General features: G+C 34.5%; 1 long non-coding RNA gene across 2 annotated transcripts; it reads right to left on the reverse strand.

The window, feature by feature from the left end:
* Positions 1–539: 539 nt before the first annotated feature.
* Positions 540–4,465, reverse strand: LOC129926285 (uncharacterized). 2 transcript variants are annotated; one of them, XR_008777926.1, is made up of 4 exons: positions 4,052–4,465; positions 2,747–2,872; positions 2,334–2,402; positions 540–1,972 (listed from the first exon to the last, which is right to left on the reverse strand). It is a non-coding gene; the product is annotated as an uncharacterized LOC129926285 (long non-coding RNA). The 2 variants fall into 2 exon arrangements; XR_008777925.1 differs by lacking the exon at positions 4,052–4,465 and having other exon boundaries at positions 2,747–3,037.
* Between the last annotated feature and the right edge of the window lie 10,610 nt (positions 4,466–15,075).

Raw genomic sequence — 15,075 nt, forward strand, 5'->3', positions numbered from 1 at the left:
CAAATGTTTATAAGAGATCACAGCTTAGCTTAATTTACTTAATAGTTTAAAACTATGATTTTGTGTTCTGACTCTACTCTAAATAAATTATATTTTATTTTAAGAATGCAAAGTTGGAAATTCTGTTCTGATGAAAAAAAATTATTAAACTAAAGTAGATGTTTATATGGTTCTTTTGTATTTATTTTTAAATTATTTATTCATTAAAAATTAAATGCTCATTAACATTTACTTGAAGTAAAGATCAAAAAACACAAATTCAATACATGATCAGCTCACAATTCAAGCAGATCACAGCCCATCACTTAAATGTATTTACTGTCAATTCTACAGACTATTCATTTCAAAATGTTGCTTTAAATTGTTATATGACACAATCAAAGTACTGGTACCTCACATTGATGTAGGACTAAAGCAGCTGAAATAATGACAAATTTTCATTCACTAACTTGTACTGTCATTTATTATCAGACGTGTTAAAACTAATGACCTGTATATATAATTGATTAAGCAGGAGCATCAACAAATCTTGAACAATATTTGTCTACAGAAAAACTTTATTCTTATCCAAACAATATACATTTACAATGTATTTAAACAAGTTAATTTATACAAATCTGTATGGCCTAAAGATTATGGTGTATTTTGAGCATTGTGTGAATACCAAGTTATATTATTACATGAAAATAGTGTACTCATTTTTTAAATATTCTGGGTAATAAAAAGTAATAACTAATATGATACAATAAAATTGAAGCATTAATCAAATAAAAAAAAAAATTCACTCAAGATCTATGTGAACTCTATGCTTGAAAAAAATCATTTTGAAATTAATTTTAAAAAAAAAATTATGGTTCTTTAGTCAATGGAATGATAGCAGCAATTATTTAACAATTTCATGATTATCCATTAATCTCAATATACTTATAACGGAAAAATAATTCATAAGGTTTAGATACAACCATTTGAAATAATGATTATAATTTTTTTCTTAATTTGCTTAATTCAAATCTAATATAAACAAGATTTCCTCTGTCAAGAAACTTATGAGGGAACAACATGCATGTTCTTCTCAGTAAGTTTTGCAAAGGGAATTAAGAATATGATGTTGCTTTTTTTTGCCAACATTTTAAACCTTCGCACCAGGTTTTAGTTTTAAGGAGAATGCACCATATTTTATGTTTACTTTTGATAGATTCTTATTTTAATTTTAAAAAAGTAAAATTTCCCTTACATATCTTGCAATCTATGGGGCAGATGATATAAAGTTTATCAGTTTCTGTGCCCCATGGTTAGCGAGGGTGTCATGTACCCAGCACAACAACCAACCACCTTTTGAAAAAAAAATCCCATTTCAGACATCACAATCTATAGGGCAGATGATGTTAAGGTCATTTGATTCTTTGGCCAGTGCATGATGTGGCCAGCACAACAACCAACCATCTTTACTTTCCAAAACGAAAGTCAGCTACCCATTAGAGTTAGGTGGACTCAGGGGCACCCAAAAATCTAAAAAAATTTTAATCTGAGTCTTCACAGAGATTCAAACCCATGACTTAACCATTCAGCCATGGATCCCCAAACTGCCTTTACTTATTCCTTACTATTGCCATGTATCCCTAGCCTTTTGAATTCTGAAATTGAAAATCCCAGTCTTAATTGAACCCAGGAACCCTCAGTTCAGAAGCCAAGTGCTTTACCACTCATTCACTGCACTCCCTATTGTTTTAATGTGGCTCAGATTGATAGTTTTCAAGTACAATATCAAACAGATTTAAAGAAATACTAAATCCAAACCTGTTGGCTGAATGACAGGATATACATAAATATGTATAGAGCTTACAGTATAATATATATATCTTAAATTAAAATTGGTCCAAGACTTTTATTTTGCAACATGATGGGATTTTCCTTTCTGGTGGTGCTATGCAGGAGTCCAAGAATCTCATCTTTTCTCATAACAGAAAGTTATCTAGTTATAAAAATAAATAAAAGGATTTTTAAAAAAATAAAAATATGTGTGACATATGTGTTGACCATGCTAAACGTATATATGTTATTAAGTATAATTATATAATTTTGCTATTCTAAAAATAGTCTGTACCTAAAAGGAGCTACTGTGTTAATGTGTAGACATGGCCCTGACCTTAATAGTTATGAATTATTACTAAAGGTGAAGGTAGATATTCAGTTAATTTGATGGACATTGCACTCATCTAAAAGCAACTATAACATATATTATGATTTACATTTTCATGGAAAACTAGTTTTTCAAAAATACAAGTACTTCAGCTTATGAGAAAAGTGCATAGGGAAAAATTGCAGTACCTTACCTTTAAGAGGTGCAACCAATCATTGACTTGTCAGGAATGCATGCCTTTTTCTTGCATTTCCAAACATAACTGTAATTATACAATTAGGCATAATGGCTAATTTCTTTTGAAAACATTAAAATTAAAAAATATTATTATTAAATTGAATACATTGTTGTATCAAACATACAAATTATCAGACATAATTTTGCCTAATTTCATCTAACAGTTTATTGTAAAGGAATGGCCTGCACAACAGCCAAGTATATTAGGCATTCATGAAAGATGAATTTGCTTAAGAGTGTTATAAAAAAAAAACTAGAGAAAAATGTTAAATTCCTTCCCAGATATTTGGATGTTGCTTGACCATGAAAATCACACTTCATAAAACATCTTTTAGATAACTAAAATAAAAATTGTATAGTAGTACTTACAATAAATATTGAATGGATGCCAATGTCATTAATGTCTGCCCAGAGAGTAGAAATAGTATAAGTATGATCCTCGAGCCATTCTGGTACATCATCAGAACTGGTTGGCATGGTTCTACTTGTTAATAACTGAAACATTACAAACATTTTTTTAAATTTATAATTTATCACAGACTAGAATAGAAATGTTGCCAGGAAAAATACCAATGGTTAGAATGCACCTGACGATACTTTTGTAGCCTTAAAATGCACCAAAACTTCATTCATTAAATCTGATAAGAAACAAATATGTATCACACAAGTCCAAGTTGATCATGTGTCATAGCAAATAATTAACTAGATATGAGAGTTTTATATTAAAGTGCTGAATTTCAGGGGATAGATCCAACTTGACACCACATCATTTATTATTTCATGAACTCATGGGTCTGGGCATGGCATGGAATGGGAACTATTATTTAATGTATGGGGTGTAGGCGAGGCATGGATTATAAATTGTCTTGTATAGATTAGATTGGGTAAAACTTCCCATCGAAGGTAACTTTTACTGATAGATCTGGATCATTTATAAATTTATGGGATCTAGGCCTGCATAAATTTTATCTTATATTTATATATATTTTATGTACATAAATAACTAGTCTAGATTCTATAATTATATCTTAATAATAATTTTTGTAGATGTCATATAATATCTAAAATATTAAGTATAGATCAGTAGATTTAGAATTTTAGCTAGTAAATATATTTTTATATTCCAAATCTAAACTGGATCTATATATTGTATATCTATCTAAAATTTAGATCAGTAGATTTAGTATTTTAGCTAGTAAAATACTTTTAATTAGTTTTATATTCTAAATCTAAATTGGATCTAGATCTAATTATTCTAGAAGCTTAGATCTAGAAGACTAGTTGTCAAGATTTGACTACACTATGGCTAAGGCTAATGCACTAGCTAAGTAGGCCTACTAGATAGATCAAGAGACAGAGTACTAATAGTAATAGACTCTTGCCTCGTTGGGCCTCTCAAATCAGCTACAGACTTTAGAGACAATTTAGGAATGTGAATTTCGGTCCAATTCCAAGATCTACAAACTACAAGTTAGAGTCTAGCTAGAGATGCTAGATCTAGTCTAGAAGGCTGATCAATTAAAAATAAAATCAATCATTTCTAAAGTTTGTAAAATTATATTTTATAGATCTAATCTATCTATTTATAATATATAGAAATCTATGTCTACTATTTTAATATTTAAAATGATATGGCTGATGATATTAATTATTTTAATAGAGACATTGACATACTAGTCTAGATTGTCTAGATTATTATTCGAGATGATGATGATAATCAACTGGTAGAGCTATAAGTCAGTATAAACTATAAACATTCATATTGATCTCATGTATGGTCTAGATCTAGAGAAAATAGAGTGGAAATCATGACTTTATTAGATCTGTTGAGTTATTTTTTTAAAATATCTTTAAATAGATCTAGAACCATAGTCTAAGTCTGGGTGTTGTAGATCTAGATTATTCTAGATATAAGAGATCTATAGATAAGTTCGGTTTTTTAAAAATGCGCATTCGAAATTTAAAATACCCAGATTTAAGTATTAATATACCCATATTGGTAGGGCCGCGTTAATCATTTATTAGATCTATTAAAGCATGTCTATATAAAAGATATTATTATTAAAAAATATATATTATTATATAAAAGATATAGTTGTGAATATTTACTAAAAAAAAAATAATAATGAATTTTTTACTTTTGCCAATTAACACTCTGGCTGGCAAAAAGGATGACTCCTCAATACTGTGAAAAGACGATAACTGCGTGAGTTGGTTTGGAATTGTATTTTGTAAGACTAACTTTAAAAAAAATATCCTTTAAGAGAATAAACGAAAAAAGGTTTGTCAGAAGAAAAGCTGGCTGGACTACGCAAATAATGGACCAGCCTCTCTCTCTTGTTAAGAACATTGGTGACCGGGAAAAGTGGAGGATTTAGTTACGCGGGACAGATGATACTGATTTCATGTACATAAAAAAAAATCCAGATTTTGTGTAAAATACCCAAATGTGAAAGTACTGAAAACAGCTATTTTAATGGGGTGGCCTTAAAAAAATAACTTTTGTGACGATCCCTTATTCAGGAAAATTTTATAAATCAAAAAACATTGTGAGGAAATGGATGAAGTTTTTAGAGATCTAATAAAATAAAGCGTAGGAAAGTTTTACTCTCATTGAAGGTCAGTCCAAGTGACTGGAGGAGTAAATTTCTTCTTTTGCATCCTCCTGAATTTCTCCATATTGCACCATGCGTGAGAATAATGCGCGACGGCACTCCCCTAGTAAAAACTAGGAGCTGTTGTTCCATTAGTATAGTTCCATGGTTAGATCATGGAAAGACCAATATTAGAAATTAGAATGTGTCCTCTGTATGGGACCCCCCTCAACTCAAGAAAACATATAGAAACTTAAATTTAACAAACCCAAAATGTAGAGCAGAGATTTATAACAAACGAATATTCACATTTGATTAGAGCAACATCATTAGAAAAATTATAAAATCACTACATTTAGAGACACTTCGGGACAAAAGAATAATGGAATCGGTTGCCTGAATCAGCCAAGAAAACCAACGACTTAGCAGAGTTTAAGTCGAGATCATTGATTAACATATATATATTATGCATGACTATATTGATACATGAAATGTGTAAGACGTAATTATCTTCTCCTTGAAGTAACGTCTGTAATCTATAAGATAATTAAGATTATGGGTTCAAAAAGTTGGGAGAAGTTCGAATATTGTATCTAGAAGACGTGTACGTTAAATTTCTATAGATTTTCCTAAACCAGTGTTTCCCAAACACTTCGCACATTTTGAGCATTTAGCGGGACACTTTGGTTATTTTTTTTTAGAGAGGTTAATTCACATGGTGGCCTTCCAGTAGTTCGTGGAACACCTATTCAGGCCTCGCGGAACACAGTTTGGGAAACACTTCCTTTAATATTTGATAATAATTTTTTTTAAAGTCTTTATTATTTATAATAGAATGGAACGTGTGACATATCTAAAATTTCTTTTACACTTCACACAGAAATTCACCAAGAATTTCTCTGTGTCGCTACACTAACGCGTAGAACTTTTGTAGTTCAGACGAGACAATATTTCTGACCTTTAATTTAAATTTTAATTTAGATCTAGTTTCTAGTGTGTTTGATATTGAATCTAGGTCATCACGATAGTTCCAGTTTGGAAGTTGGAACACTCGCTGCCCACCACCATCCCCCGTGCGGTTAATTGGGCTGATGTAATCATCTTTAGTTCTGAAGGAACTTCCAAAACGTAAAACAGCCACATATTTCCTATTTTTTGTAAGCAGGCCATATACAAAATGGGAATAAAAGATCAGGTGCCATACCTTGTCTTTCTAAAACAATATGTGATCAATTAATCCAAATGATGGCAAATAAAGTAGGACTGTGGGAGACTCTATCTTTGATAAAAGCAGAATACTTTAGTTTAGTGCACAACTACCTTACAAATGATTGCAAAATAAATTTTAGTAGACCTAAATGTCGAGGGCAGTTCTAAGATAATGCTGTCAATGTGTCTAGCAAATACAAGAGTAGAAACCTATGTAAGAAATACTATTGAAGATTTATAAGTATGTTAGATTTTCATGTGCTGATCATTCTTTGAATCTTGTATGTAGAGTGGCAGTTTAATGTTTTATAAGTACAGTTAACTTTTTAACTTTTCAATAAATAATTTACTTTTCTTCATCTAAGCATAAATTAGCATAAATTAGCAGTTCTATTGTCATTATCAAAAATGATTCATAAGTTCTTAAGTCAAAGGCTACATGAGGAGCTCTAAAGCGCGGTGGCTGAGCGGTAGAGTGCTTGGCTTCCGAACCGGGGACCGACTTCGAATCCTGGTGAAGACTGGGAATTTTAATTTCGGGATTTTCGGGCGCCTTTGAGTCCACCCAGCTCTAATGGGTACATGACATTAGTTGGGGAAAAGTAAAGGCGGTTGGTCGTTGTGCTGGCCACATGATACCCTCGTTAACCGTAGGCCACAGAAACAGGTGACCTTTACATCATCTGCCCTATAGGCCACAAGGTCTGAAAGGGGACTATACTTTTACTTTTTACATGGGGAGCACATTCAATGGCCACAAGTGCAATATTTGATAGCTAAGATGGAATAGGCCTAATTTCTACATTGCATATTAATGGCGTTTGTAAAAATATCGACTCAAAACTTTTTAAAGAAAACATTTCAAAACATCTTCCCTAACGCGATATCGCTTTAGGACTTTTGTCAGAACGGCGGCATTTTACCCGACCGTAACGTCGTACATAGTACTGCTAACGACTTTTGGGTCACAAGAAAGGAAAAAAATAGGTCATAGACAATGACAAGACTGTTGCTTTAACACGATCTCGCCCATTACAGATTTTCATGGGCTATGTATGTACCCCGAACATCCCTCACATAATAGATCTAGTATTGACCACTTCTGCCTTCTTCTTTCTAGGCCTAATAAAACGTAGGCATACTTTGACTCATGTCTGCAAGAAAACAGTGCAGTATCGGCCCGTCCCACCAATTATTTTAATATACATTTTTTCTAACTACGAGAAAAGGTGCGTTGTAGAATCAAGGAAAACGAATTTGTGATGCTCAGATCACATAATAATTTTAACGTTCGCCGCCTCCCCAGACAACCTTAATATTTCCTAAAATGAACCTTTTCTAGTAGGCATTTCAGACATTTCAGACTCACTGATCAATACTATTGTGAGGGGGGGGGGTCGACATGAATTGCTGCCCCATGCACCTGGAACCTTAGTTACGCCACCGATTTGTCAATGATTTGTCTTTTAGGTTCATATATTTCTAATAGCCCTACGTACACCTATGTAGCTCTATTGATAAGAAAAAAAATATATTAAACTATAATTTCAAAGCGACCATGAGTGACCCGCGACAGACCCAAAGAAAAGGCCAGACATGAGCAGACGACGAAAGAAAACAAATAGACCTTCCCCCCCCCCCCCGGGACAATGCGTCTTCAACCGTGTCGCTTCATCTGCATGAGATGTGGCCAAACCAGCAGGTCTCAGATATAACAGTTCGTGCAGGACAGGCTCGACCTTTAGGTGTGTGTGTATAAGCTACTGTTTGACCTTAGTGACATGTAGCGGGCACAATTCATGGCTGTAGGCTAATAATTAGATGTTTCGCTTATAGAGCATATGAATGTTATATTCGAATGAGTAATATGTCAGAAACATGTAGATAATTGCGAAGTACAGAGGATATATTAAATATTTTTTAAAGGCTTGGACTATATATAGTTAGGCTATGTTAAAAAATTAGTTGCTGTAGGCTAACAACAAGTTGATTTCTTCTTTTGAGTTGCTGTGCGGTGAGTGGCTGAAAGAGAAAGAAGACACTATTGAAAAAAAAAAAATCTTTTACTTTTGGGTTTCGAGGTTAAATCTGCCTACATCTTGATTGCACATGGTAGGCATGAAACTGAACGCATGTATCAATAACGTGTTGTATTTCTACTTGTAAATTAACGTAGGTATGGGGTAGGCCTATAGGAAATCTCACTTTGAAAGAAAAAATCTACAATGAATCAAAATCTTAATTAGTTTATTACATTATTTTAACTAAAAGAGTACGGCCTAACACTTGATGGCAGCCTATTCGTGTGTTATGCGGTCTGGAGTATCGTCTCGAACTCTCGATAGTCCCGGGTTCGAACTCTGCCCCCCCCCCTCTCGAGGCCTGTTCATGGGATGTTAAGGCTATTTTGAAGTAACAAACGAAACATGTACACAAAAAATTGAAAAGGAAGTACCATGAAACGTTCTTGTAACAGATACATGTCTCCACATTTAATAATGATAAGAAGGTCCCTTATCAAAATTTAACATTACTCGCTTGTACGTTTGTGATTGTGTCCATAACAATTTCTTGTGAACGTATTTATCACCAGTCTTCATTATCAAATTCTGCCCTTCATCATCAAATTCTGCCCTTCATTATCAAATTCTGCCCTTCATCATCAAATTCTGAAAGTGTTCTTGTTTCATGCTTTTTAGCCTGCGTTCTTTTTATGCAGAAACCTTATTTCACAACTACTTAGGGCCTACGAATATTATTATAGCCTACATCATTAAATTAGAACTAACTCAAAAGATGATGATTTCAAAATACCATCCCCCTTAATAAATTGTAGGCCTATACACTCAATTCAATAATACCACTTGGGACGCAGTTACTACAAGACAGCACTCGTAGATATACAGAGCATCTGCATAAAACCTTCTCCACAACTTCCATCGTCATTATATTCTAAGTGTCACATTTCAATTCATCAATTCGTTATGTGAATCAGGGGCGGACTGGCTATATGGGCAAACGGGCAAATGCCCGGTGGGCCGGTACCAAATGGGCCGGTCTGGTCGCGACCAAAGAAAAAAAAAATTCAATGCAGACAACTTTTAAAAAAAGTGACAGCAGCAAGACACAAAGGCCCGAACAGGTTTTCTTGTTGTTGTTTTTTTAATTCTTATTATAATTATTTTTTTTTTGAAATTCAACAGAGAATATAAAAAAAAACAAAAAAAAACACACTATATACTGTACGTATTATCGTTTGCAAAACGTTAGACCGTACTTTCTGATATGTACGAGCGGCATGGACTGCTTTATGTCTTCAAGGTTGTGTTTGGCCTGATCATTTTGCTGGTCGACATGGGCCTTTGATGGCACTGACTTTTTTTTTTTTTGCTCCTTCCCTCCCCCGTCTTTTAATGGTTCCAATGAAATTTGATCAAAAAGAGGGATGAGAGAGGTTAAGCTAGAAAATATTGATATAACGCAAAAAAAAAAGCGCGACGATTAGCTCTTTAACAATACTTAATAGAAAATTAACTTTAACACATACACACAGCCGCGAAATTGCAAACCACCCAACTTATTCACAGCTCAATATGGGCATAAAGCTCTACTTTCTGCGATTTGAAAGAAAAAGTAAGTTTCTTTTTGTTTATTTTTAATAACATAGATCTAAAAATACTACACTTAAGGCTTACAAAAAAAAATATTTAATCTAGATCTAAATCAATTTTTATACTATTATAATTAATGGCAAACTTATGCTTAGTATGAAGTCATTAATGATGAAAATAATTACAATAATTTATAGATCTATAGCGCTGTCACATCCGATATTTAATGCAAGGAGATTAATACGCCGCTATTTAGCAGGGCCGGTCTTAGGCCACTGCAACATATGAGACCGAAGGATTCGCACTTTCATGTGACCCGCGCTAATTCGAGGTGTATAAATTATTAAATTAAACCATTTTATAACTTAAAACAGATTTCCCGCGCCCTCCTGTCGATTAACCAGGACCTCCTGGAAATCTCCCGAAATTGAAAAAAATATACGAAAAAGTCCTTAAAATGTACGGAAATATAGCTATAGAAAAAAATTGTCATTTTGGGGTGTCATTCAATATGGAAAACGCCAATCCTACGCGCTATTAATAAAAAACGGCATTATGCATTAGCCGTAATTGTGTAATCAGGTAAAAGAAGCTTCTCGTGCCTCAAACTAATGAAGAATTAATTGAGGTCAACAATTTTCAAAGATAGATTGAAACATTTGGTAATTCTTTTTATTGAGCGGGATCTATATAGGAAACAGAATTATTATGATATAGTGTATGACTTTGCTACACGCAAGGCTCTTAAAGTAATTCTGTACGTAGTAAAGAATGAATAAAATGCAAAGACAAATTTATTTTCTAATACAAACTCTTAAATTTCACTTATTGTCCGTTTCCCTACCCAAACTTGGCCCCGCGAAATCCGTTTCGAATAGGGCCTAATAATACTTTAGTCTGACCCTGCTATTTAGTGTTTGTAAAATGTGTGTTTGTAAAATGTTTTACATGTTTCCGATATTCATTCAGAGTTGACGATAGTTTACTTCCTAGTCCAAACCTCCCGCAAGACGAAGGGGGGGGGGGGTGGGGGGAACGGGCAGGGTTTTTTTGACAGTCCAGCGCGCAGCTATCCGTAGCGAGCTGTGAAAACGTGCTCCCCCCCCCCCCCCCTCTTGTTTTTTTTTTTCGTGGGATGACTATTCGCAGAAATAAGAGAGTGATCTTTCCTTTACTTCTTCTTCTCGTTTTAACTGTTGAGGGAAGAAGAGAATTATATATATATAGATAATTAGTCATAATATATTCATATACAAATCGCGTTTTTGAGAATGTACTAGAAGGAAGCAAGAGCTTTTCACATTAAGTAAGTGCCTCTCTAACCGTTCTGCTTTCTCTTATCTTTTAATGGAATGAGTTGCCTGAGTCAGCCAGGAAAACCAATGATTTAGCATAACGGTATTTTAAGTCACAGAACAGCAAGCATGACTAGATTGACACATGAAATGCGTAAGACCTAACAATCTTATTTTTTAAAGAAAAGTCTGTAATCTATAAGTAATACCAAAAAGCTTCAAACTCATTTGTCTGCTATTGTATTGTTTATAGTTTTCAGACTACATACATGTATAAATAGAATACATTATGTAGTCAAACGAATGCATACATCCAGTTTTCGATGCGTTATCAAACTTTATATATTTGTAGAGAATTAGGTTTACACCTATAATATAACACATAGGCGTAGTCGGAAGGGGAGGGTCTTCAAACCATCACTTGCCTCAGACCTCATTGTCTGAAAGGGAAACTTTACTTACTGCCCCAGTGCAGCCAACGTAAGCAAACTACAGTTTCCAAATTTCATGAGCGTAGCCAAAAGGGCTTTTGTGGTTTCCTGTCCCAATCCAATACAAAAACTAAAGCATTTTACCATTTTCTACCAGTCGCTGGACTCCATTGAATAGAAGATTTGGTTTTTGAATTTTTTTAGCGGAAGAGTAGCAGGCTAATTGCATTGTAGATACATCAGAATATGCATTTTTAAAAGCTTAAAATAACGGAACTAATGCTTGGTTCCGGGGCTTCGCCCCGGACCCCACACGAGCGACCCCCCCCCCCGACTCCCTATCTGTTCTTTGGCGGTGTGTACTGTCTTTCCACTAATTATAGGGTAGAAAAAACGTTTGAATGAATGAGAGATCAGAATGCAGTGAAGATTACTTACATATACATACACAGTAATCCTATACTCTTAAGCGAGCAATTCTTGTATGTATGTATGTATGTATGTATATATATTTATATTTATATATATATATAAATTTTATTTCGAAAACGGCTCTAACGATTTTCTTTAAAAGTTCACGGTATGTGCATAATAGTGAGAAAAAAATTCTCAACTCATTGGCCACATCAGGAAAACTCGAGGTCGACCGTTATATCGGTTTGAAAATGGCTCATTATCGAAAAATTTATTTTGGCTAGAATGTTTTATGAATGAAATTTTCTATATGACGTCAATGGGAAAAAAAACTTGACACCGCTTACGTCACTAGGCTCACATCAGTACACTAAGACATTTCTTCGCAAACAAGAACAAGTTTTAATGATTCAATTGGCGTAATTAAACATTTGCGCACCATCTTAATTTACATTGATCCATTATGAAACTATGGAAGAAAAATAATGAAATATCTTTATGTATAATTAGTTATTGTGTTTTAAAGGCTTTATAAATTGTTTACACTTGAATTGCGTACACCCGTAGGTAGCTTTTACTTTGTTATTATTTTGCTGGTGAATTATTTCAATGTGTTTAAGCTTCGAAGTCTGCCGTCCAATACCAAAACGTAGGAAATGGTCATAACACAGCTTATCTATGCCTTACTTGCACAATCAGGGCCGGCCCTAACATTTGCGGGGCCCTATGTGAAAAAAATGAGGATTGCGCGTGGACCAGTAAGGGTATTGATAAGGATAATAAGTGAAAATAAAGATTTTGTATTAGAAAATAAATTCGTATTTGCATTACATTTTTATTAAATGAAAGCTGACGATGCCGTTTTTTTATATCACGCGTAGGACTGGCGTTTACCATATTGATTGACACCCCAAAATGACAATTTTGTCTTTTTAAGGACATTTTTATGTGTTTCAGGAGGAGATTTCCAGGAGCTCCTTGAAAACAAGGAGACCACGGGAACCCTATTATAAATTATAATGGTTTAATTTAATAATTTACACCTAGAATTAGCGCGGAGCTTTTGAACCTTCGGGGTCCACCACTGTGACAACATAGGCCTAGGGCTGGCCCTGATGATATCCAGCTCGCGGTCAACGAATTTTCATCACGCTGCTGCCCTTTTTTTTTTTATTTGTTAACCTATAAACCTCGGTAAAACAGAAGTCATGTTCCAAAAGTCACTCAATAAAACCTACTCAGCCCAAAGATCACTGCCATAGACATCCCTTAAAGTGGTAGATAACTTCACATTATCTGGGAAGCATTGTATCAATTGACGCATTGTTTTAAAGAGAGTTTGATATGTGATTATGGATAGTCGTGCTTTTGGACGCCTTCAAGCGAGAGTGTGGCGAAATAAATCGCTCGCCTGTCTACAAAAATCAGTTTCAACCAGTATTCTCTCAACCCATCTATGTGGATCTGAGACATGAGTACTTTATAGAAAGCCGATTTAGATTTTCTTTTCGCCGTCTGCGTTTGTTCTCGGCTGCAGATTTTCTTTTTGTCTCAAATGTGTATCCCGCGGCCTTCGTGAGAGACCTCCAGCTGTCTCGTTCGGAGGCCGCATGCAACCAGGTGCTCTCTTCTATGTTAGCCAAGGAAAGTTGACGACTAAGCTGGTCTTTGAAGAATTTCCGTGGAGCGCTTCTGTCACGTCGACCACCTTTTAGCTCACAAAAAAAGACTGCCTTGGCATTCGTTCGTCTCCCATACGGGATACGTGCCCTACCCAGTGCAACTGTTGGACCATAAGAAGTCCTTCTATACTGTCCATACCGGCGTTGGCAAGGACATCGCTGTTTGTAGTGCGGTCCTGCCACCGTATGTCCATGATGGAGCGCAAGCATCTTTGGTGAAAGCACTCAAGAAGTCTTAGTTTTTTCTGTAAAGTGTCCATGTCTCAGAGCCATAATGAATATATTAATTGCAATATTAAATGTCAGAAAGTAACAATTTTAGAAGTTACACTGCAAAGACTTTCTTACAAGCCTATAATAGCCCAATAGTTCTACATGAAAGAAGCAATGTAAAACGTTAAGACGTGAGCTGTGGTTTTCTATAGGCCTACTGTTGGGGTGACTTTCTATTCTAATCGCCATGTACACTTACATTGAGAACTGAAAGAACTAAAAAGCAACTCTTCGGATTGATAGTCTTTACCCGATAGTTCATTTTCGTAATTACAACAATATTCCCAAAATAACTTCGGGTAAATATCCTTCCTTAACAAATTATTCATCCGAGCGAGGCTCGGTCACCTGATATTATATATAAATTGCGGAGTGTGGTAAAAATCCCCCCACACCGAAAATATATGACATGACATTTGTGGGCCGGTTTAAATGGTAATGCCCGGGCCGATTTTGATACCCAGTCCGCCCCTGATGTGAATTGTTTTTATTGCCTACTCGGGTAAGTCAACATCAAATAACATTATTATTTCAAGACACTATCTGCTAATTTTTCGTGATAGCATTTAGATCTAGACACTAAATTATTTAAAGACAACTGAAGTTGATGACGCACATGTAGGCATAAATCCAGGAATTAAAGACTCAGGAATTAAAAATCAGTAGGCTAAATTTACTGAATCTCTTGGCAGGGGATTCCAGCAATTTTTGCTTTTCATCTCTCTTTTTTTTTTCTTTAACTTTCGATTTAGCATATATTTGGTTACTTGTCTAACTGTTCAGATCATTATTAAATATAATTAAATTAAATTAAATAATTTATATATTAAATAATGAATTGTCAAGGCTTCGTAGCTGAGAAGACATAGGCTGGGGATCTTGAGACGAACCTACCAACCCAATTATATAATTTATTATGATTCACATCAAACAGTACAAACAATCTATGAGTTAAATTTTGTAGCGGTTGAACTACAGACTATTGTAAACATAGGTACATTACAAAATCGAGAAATACTTCCAGTCGTCTTAGGCTAGGTACCGGCAACCGGGCATTGAATTGCTTATATTAATTTAGTCTTAGATCTGAGGCACCCGAAACATCAGTTTTGGGTATATTTGCCAATAAAAACTCGAATCTATGCACATCATAGCTTAGTAGAACTTGAATCTATAGGTCAGGGAAAAA

The sequence above is a fragment of the Biomphalaria glabrata genome, chromosome 5 (assembly GCF_947242115.1).
Source record: "Biomphalaria glabrata chromosome 5, xgBioGlab47.1, whole genome shotgun sequence".
Classification (NCBI taxonomy): domain Eukaryota; kingdom Metazoa; phylum Mollusca; class Gastropoda; family Planorbidae; genus Biomphalaria; species Biomphalaria glabrata.